The following is a 7,533-nucleotide window of genomic DNA, read 5'->3' as shown; positions in this document are numbered from 1 at the left end:
TCTCTCTCCCTTTCCCTTTGCCCCTCCTGTTCATGCTCTCTCTTCCTCTCTAAATAAATAAATCTTTTTTAAAACAGTTTATGCTTATGTCAAAATTTTAAGCATTATATATATGAAAGTCTTCCCATGCATTTGAGTAAAATTATTTTTAAAATATTCATATAAAATAAATTCAAAATTCAATTTCCACATCTGTCCCATTAATTTACTGTCTGAATGGGAAACATCACTCTATTTTAGAAGGTGGTACAATCATTTTTGTTTTCTATTTGACATGATTCACTCAATCAATCACCCATAAGTACATATTAAGGAAGGTAATAAAATCACAGTAAAGAATAAAGTAGACAGCGTCTTAGTCTTACTGAGTTTACATTTACATTCTGTGGAGGAGATGGACAATAAACAAGTAAACAATTTCCAATAGGAATGGTGATCAGAAGAAAATAAAACAAGGCGATGTGAGAGAAAGTGGATAGGGTAAGAGGGTGACTACAGGTCAGAGAGAGTTTCCCTGGAAAAGTGATACTCAAATGATGAGAACCAATCATGAGAAAATCTGGACAAAGATAGCCCAAGCAAGGGAAACACTTTGCACAAAGGCCCTAGGCAAGAACTGGAAGAAGAGAAGGACAGCCACTGTGTCCAGAAAGCAATGAGCAAGGGGAGATGATATGAAATGAGCCCCAAGATGAGTTGCAGGACCAAAGTCATTCTGGGCTTTGTGGGCCATGCTGAGAAGTTAGGGTTTTATTCTAAGGACAGTAGATAACCATGAAAGGTTTCCAACTTTCAATAATCTCTCTTACCTTTAAAAGATCACATTGTCCACATTGTAGGACAAATGGATTGGTTGCAGGGATGCAAGAAAAGTAAAGTGATAATTTAGTAAATTATTACAGTATAAATGGGAATTGATTTAGTTAAAGAAACAAACAAATAGGGTAAACAGTTGAGACAAAAACGAGTAGACAGACTGGGAATGTACCTTGGACTTGCTACTACAACATAATTTTATAAGATACTATCTACTTCTGGTTGAGCAAATCCTACATATTTGAATTAACTTTTGCCTAATCCAGTACTTAACTAATTCTGGCATGAATAAAGTAATTAGGAACCTGTGAGCCTAGTTAGACTAAAAACAAAACAAATAACAGGGCAAAATAAAAGCACAGAAAGAAACGACTTCTTTCAATATGTGCTTCTTTCAATAAAATAGCTGTTCTACCTTTATGTGAGAAGTGCTAAATAAAAGTCCTGTTTTTGAAAGAACTTTGCAATGTCAAATGGTCTAACCAGATTAACTTCCCCTCCTGAGGGCAGTGATCTTTCAAAGTACATAGATCCAGAACATACCACTGTGAAGAGTTCTTTGTTTTTGTTTTTTTCTGAACTCCCTTTACCTGCCTAAAAGCAGAGCCTTCCAAGAGAATTAATCCCTTCCCAGGACTTTCATAACCAGGGAAGCAATGACTCCTATCACCAGAGAAAAGAAGTTGGCACCAGGATAAGGAATTGCCTAAACAAACATTCTCACAAAACTATCATATCTCCCATCTATTCTATGGGTCCATTTATCTTTCCTGAAAGTCAGTTGTTTTCCCATGAGTACCCTTCTTCATTAAGATGGATATAAGCCCCAAATTCTAAGTGCCTCCTGAGTCACATTTTCTGTAAACACCAATATACATTCACAAATAAAAATCTGGCTTTTCTCTTGCTAATTTGTCTTTCATCAGTTTAATTAGCAGGCCTCCACTCAGCAACCTGAGAGGGTAGAGGAAATATTTTTTGTCGCTAATAGAAAAAATAAAAAGAATTTCTTTTATAAGAAAAAATCTGGTCTCCCAGATAAAGGACAAAACCCATTCCTCACCCAGTTGTTATTCTCACAATTTATAACTTTTTAATAGATATTTTATACATCAACTAGATTTTGCAAAGAATTTCAAGTAACACACAAAAACACATCTAATAAAATAGTAAACTATAATAATAATAATAATAAATCATTCCTGGGAAAATTTAAGATGTGTAGAGAGGGAGTAAAGAGAGTATTGAGATCATAAGTGTTTATATAATTCATTTTTCTAAGTTAGCCAAAGAGATAAGAAAATTATGATTGATTTTTGTTGTTAAAAAGGGAGAACTAAAGGGGATTCGTGGTGTTGCTAGAGATTCGTAACACGTCTGCAGTCAACTACCCTCGGCAAACGTCACCTGTCGGAACCATGCATGAGTGTATCTCCATCCATGTGGGGCAGGTGAGCGTGCAGATGGGCAATGCCTGCTGGAAGCTCTACTGCTTGGAGCACAACATCCAGCCCAATGGCACCATGCCCAATGATAAGGTGCTGGGTGGCAGCGATGACTCCTTCAACACATTCTTCAGTGAGACCAGGGCTGGCAAGCATGTGCCCTGGGCTGTCTTTGTGGACCTGGAGCCTGCTGTCATAGATGGGGTAAGAACTGGCATTTATAGGCAGCTTTTCCACCCTGAGCAGCTGATATCTGGCAAGGAAGATGCTGCCAACAACTATGCCCAAGGCCACTACACTGTGGGGAAGGAGATCATCAATCTTGTGCTGGACCAAATCTGAAAACTGACAGACCAGTGCACCGGGCTTCAGGGTTTCCTGATCTTCCATAGCTTTGGGGGTGGCACTGGCTCAGGCTTCACCTCCCTGTTGATGGAGCAGCTTTCTATTGACTATGGCACCAAGTCCAAGTTGGAATTTGCCATCTACCCCACCCCCCAAGTATCCACAGCGGTTGTGGAACCCTACAACTCCATCCTGACCACCCACACCACCCTGGAGCACTCGGACTGTGCCTTCATGGTGGACGACACCATCTATGACATCTGCTGCCGCAACCTGGTCATCGAGCGCCCCACCTAGACCAACCTCAACTGGCTCATCAGCCAGATGGTGTCCTCCATCACGGCCTCCCTGCACTTCAACAGGGCCCTCAACGTGGACCTCACAGAGTTCCAGATGAACCTGGTGCCCTATCCCTGCATCCACTTCCCCCTCGTGACCTACTCCCCCATATCTCAGCTGAGAAGGCCCACCATGAGCAGCTGTCAGTGGCAGAGATCACCAACGCCTGCTTTGAGCCCTCCAACCACATGGTCAAGTGTGACCCCCATCACGGCAAATACATGGCCTGCTGCATGCTCTACCACAGAGAAGTGGTTCCCAAGGATGTGAATGCCGCCATTGCCACTATCAAGACCACGCGTACCATCCAGTTTGTGGACTGGTGTCCCACAGGTTTCAAGGTTGTCATTAACTACCAGCCCCCCACAGTGGGGCCTGGGGGCGACCTGGCCAAGGTGCAGCGGGCAGTCTGCATGCTAAGCAATACCACAGCCATTGCCGAGACCTGGGCCCACCTTGACCACAAGTTTGACCTGATGTATGCCAAACGGGCCTTTGTGCACTGGTACGTGGGCGAAGGCATGGAGGAAGGGGAGTTCTCAGAGGCCAGAGAGGACCTGGCTGCCCTGGAGAAGGATTATGAAGAAGTGGGAACAGAGTCTATGGACAGCGAGGATGAGAGCTAGGAGTTCTAGGGGGTCCTGGCATCTGTGACGTCTGCTCTCTCCCTAGTTTTGTATTTCTCATTCCACTGTTTCCCTAACCCCCCACAAATACAATCAGTGTCTCAAGCGAAAAAAAAAAAAAGAAGGGAGAACTAAAGATGCAATGGTTTGTCAGAGAAAGCAGAACTTTTCTTTGCACTTAGAACTAAATGGGAATTCTCACATGGGACTTACCTAATGGGGCACTGAGCCATGTTATAGGCAACTTCCTTAATAACATCCCCCTTAATAACATGCAAATGTAGTAGCAGATTTCATAAGGATGTTTCTTGCAGCATTCTTCCAAGAAATGGAAGAATAACAGTTCAATGGAGCAGTACTTAACAAAAGTCAAGGTGGACAAATTAGCTAATTAGCATCTCCATTTGTCAAGCTTTCTCTTTTCTGTGTTACTGGTGTGACTCAGCTGTTTAAAGCTTTATCATCCCTGGTTATCCTGATCACCAGAACTAGACAGAAGCCAGAGCAGGAGTTCCTCAGGTCCTCAGAACATGGCAGGTCTTGTATTTGGTACATTTCCAAAAACAAAGAGAAATGACAAGCCCTTCAAAAAGTGTGCTTGACTAGAATCTAAAAAGATTAAAGAGCAATCAAGATGAGAGAGGAGGTGAAATTTAGCTGAAAGTAGTCTAGGCTAAGATAGTGACTCCAGGTCTGGCTCTCTAAACACATGAGCTTTGAAAAGTCATTTTTCTTCTGCACCCCATCCTTAAAGTATCTAAAATATGCTATGGGAAAAGTCAGATTTACAGAAAGAAACATCGAGAACTAGAGGAAGTGTATTCCTTTCATCATTAGCCAGCACTAATCCACTACTTATCTTCTAAGGAGGAGCAAAGCTACATTCCTAACACAGCAGAGCATGTGAACAATGGGCAACCAATTGAAACAATTCATTTGAAAATTTGTCACTTCCTAGAGAATCACAAGTATGGACTGAAGGAAAAAAAAAGAATGAATGAATTTGTCCTTGAGACTCAATGAAGTATTTTCTAGGAGGATGCAGTAAAGTCAAAAGTACAGAATATGGAATATTCAACAGATGGTTATATTTTTTATTACAAGCAAAATGAAACCGTCTCAAGAATCAAGAAGTGAAAGAAATAAAATTTAACAGGTAATTTTGCCCACATGTTTAAAATAGAGCTGCAAAACTTATTTCTCTTTCTCTAATTGCTTCCAGGAAATTATTTCTCCTAGTTGCCTTTTGGTAATGAGATACAGAAAACTGTGTCACTGTCACTTTAAGACTGGTTGACTAGTTAACTGGTCAACCAGTTAGTGGATGCAGAAAGAAAGAGGTCACTTAAAGGAAAACCAATTAAATAGGTTACTTCCTTTTGACGGAAGCTATTTAAGCATTTTGATTGAAAGTGTTGATCTGATTAAAGATGCCTGGGCTTAAACACTGGCTTGGTAGATGACAAAGAGCAATTTACTCACCTCTCTCTACCTTTGTTTCCTTGTCTGCAAAATGGGGATAGTAACTATAAGCACATCATCAGGCCATTTTGAAAATTAAATAGCCTAATTCACATAAAGCGCTTGAAGTAGGCTCTGCTTTATAGTAAGTGCTCATAAATATTCAGTGCAATGATTATACCTTTAACAGAGTGACTTGGATTTCTAAGCTAGGTACCTATCCCAAGAGGTGGTCCCAGTTAAGTAACTGCTGAGAAACATGAAAGGGGAATCTTATGCTGACATAGTCTAAACTAGACTCAAAAATTCAATCGTTTCCATTCCCAAATACTATTATTCATTCTAAATAAGTTTTCTCCCAAAAACGTTTTTCCCTCAAAAAATTCAACATTTCAATGTAGCTTAAATTTACTTTAGCTAAAGAACATTCTATCTTACATAAACACATTTTTAAAATATAATTAAAAGAAACAATGAGATTCCATATGGGGAGAGAAGACAATGAAAATGTGTTCACAATCTGAACTTCATAGATTATAGTTGGAATGTTTGTACAGCTGCACTATATAATTGGTTTACTATCTTCCCAGAATTATGAGCAATACAAAGGGAAGATTGCTAGGCTGTTCTTTTCATCCTGTGGGAAGTTAGGGGAAAAACTAGTTGCAGAAGCAGCTTAGTTTAGAGACAGAGGCAACTGGTTTACCATGAATTTGGTGGGACTGGGGGAAAAGAGAAGAAAGCTCTATCTAGAACACAGATGGCAGGAACTTCCACATATTCTGTGTTTATCAAGAATGTGGCTATTGTATCCAGAAAAGAATGAGCAAAAGTGCACAAGATGAGACAATAAAACAAATAAAGAAATAAAGTAGGCGTACCAACTCCCATTGATAGGCAATCTTGAGCCATTCAACCAAATTAAATCCTCCACAGAAACCCTACTCTCTAATCTCCCAAGATAACACTTCCCTCCCTTGAACTCAACAATTTCTATGAACTTCATCCACCTTCCATATTTAACAACAGAAATACACAACTCCCCATGTAGAATAAATTCATGTGTATGCCAAGTCTCTATTACACCTGGGGATAGTACAGCATCACTTTCTCCTGCATCCTTATGATAATGGAATTCCAAAACACAGAGAGCATTCACAGCAAGAGGCATAGCCAAAAGGGCACTGGATTTTGAATCTCAATACCTGGGTTCAGTTCCTAGCTCAGTTACCGACTAGATCATCTTGGGCAAATAGTAAATCTTCTCTGAGCCTCAATCTCCTCAGCTGTAAAGTAGGTATTAATAATATCCTTACCTAAGAGTTTCTTGAGAGGATAAAAAGAGGTAATAGATGTCAATACTCTTTGTAAACTCAAACATGCTGCCAGAGTTTGTTACAAGATCATTTGGCACGATTCCTAACAACTGTGGTTTATCTTCCTCAAAGATATTATGACTTTCCTGGGAGCAGGTACTGTTTTCTCACCTCTTCTAAACTCACCAATTTCTTGAGAGGTAACTTCATAGAGCGTGAAGGAAGAAAACTGAACTGTTAGACCTGGCTTTTCATTTCTTCCATGAACCATTTAATCTCTCTGATCCTAATTTCTTTGACTTAGAAGTTTTTTTCTCATGTAACAAGAGTCCAAAGGTAGGGCAAGTTTCAGAGTTAATTGATTCAATCACCCAAAGATGTCACCAGAGACCACTTTCTCTGCTTTACTGTCCAAAGCATCACCTTCATCCTAAGGCTGGTCATGAGATGACAGCCAGTAGCAACTGGGGCCACACATTTCCTCGTTCACTTGGACTTTGAGTTCGAATATGCTTCCTTACCATAAGAAGTTCACCAATAATAGCCACCAGGGAAACTGTCCTAAAACACTGATTGGCTGAAACTATGGTTCTCTATCACAACTGTACTTTAGAATCAGCTAGAAAGTAATTTTTAAAACTCCCAGTTCCCACACTTCAGAGACTCCAATTCAGTATATCTGGGATGGGACTGGAACATTTTTTTTTTTTGGAGCACCTCAGATGATTCAGAAATGTAGCCAAGGATGAGAAACACAACTTTAGAGTAATTAGGATGCAGCCATAAAGCTGAGGATGGGGACTTTTATAAGATAACCAAGAAGTGCATACTGTAGTGGATACAGCTGCAAGTATAGATATCCTTAAATGTCCTAAGTGTATATGTTCATATTAAACATTCAACAGTAAAAAAAAAAAAGTGAATTCATGTTGTTTTTGCTGGTTACATCATAAAGATCACAGCAAACAGAACAAAAAGAAGAGCCTAGGGGCACCTGGGTGGCTCAGTCGTTAAGCGTCTGCCTTCGGCTCAGGTCATGATCCCAGCGTCCTGGGATCGAGCCCCGCATCAGGCTCTCTGTTCAAAAGGGAGCCTGCTTCTCCCTCTCCCACTCTGCCAGCTTGTGTTCCCTCTCTCACTGTCTCTCTCTGTCAAATAAATAAATAAAATCTTTAAAAAAAAAAA

General features: G+C 40.2%; 1 pseudogene; it reads left to right on the top strand.

Annotated features, from left to right (window-relative positions):
* Window positions 1-2,218: 2,218 nt before the first annotated feature.
* LOC102730350 (tubulin alpha-1C chain-like) lies at window positions 2,219-3,695 on the top strand (annotated as a pseudogene).
* The last annotated feature ends 3,838 nt before the right edge of the window (window positions 3,696-7,533 follow it).

The sequence above is a fragment of the Leptonychotes weddellii genome, chromosome 5 (assembly GCF_054177405.1).
Source record: "Leptonychotes weddellii isolate Sample4059 chromosome 5, ASM5417740v2, whole genome shotgun sequence".
NCBI lineage: Eukaryota > Metazoa > Chordata > Mammalia > Carnivora > Phocidae > Leptonychotes > Leptonychotes weddellii.
The sequence above is the reverse complement of the archived record's forward strand: the minus strand, read 5'-3'. Positions and strand labels throughout refer to the sequence as shown.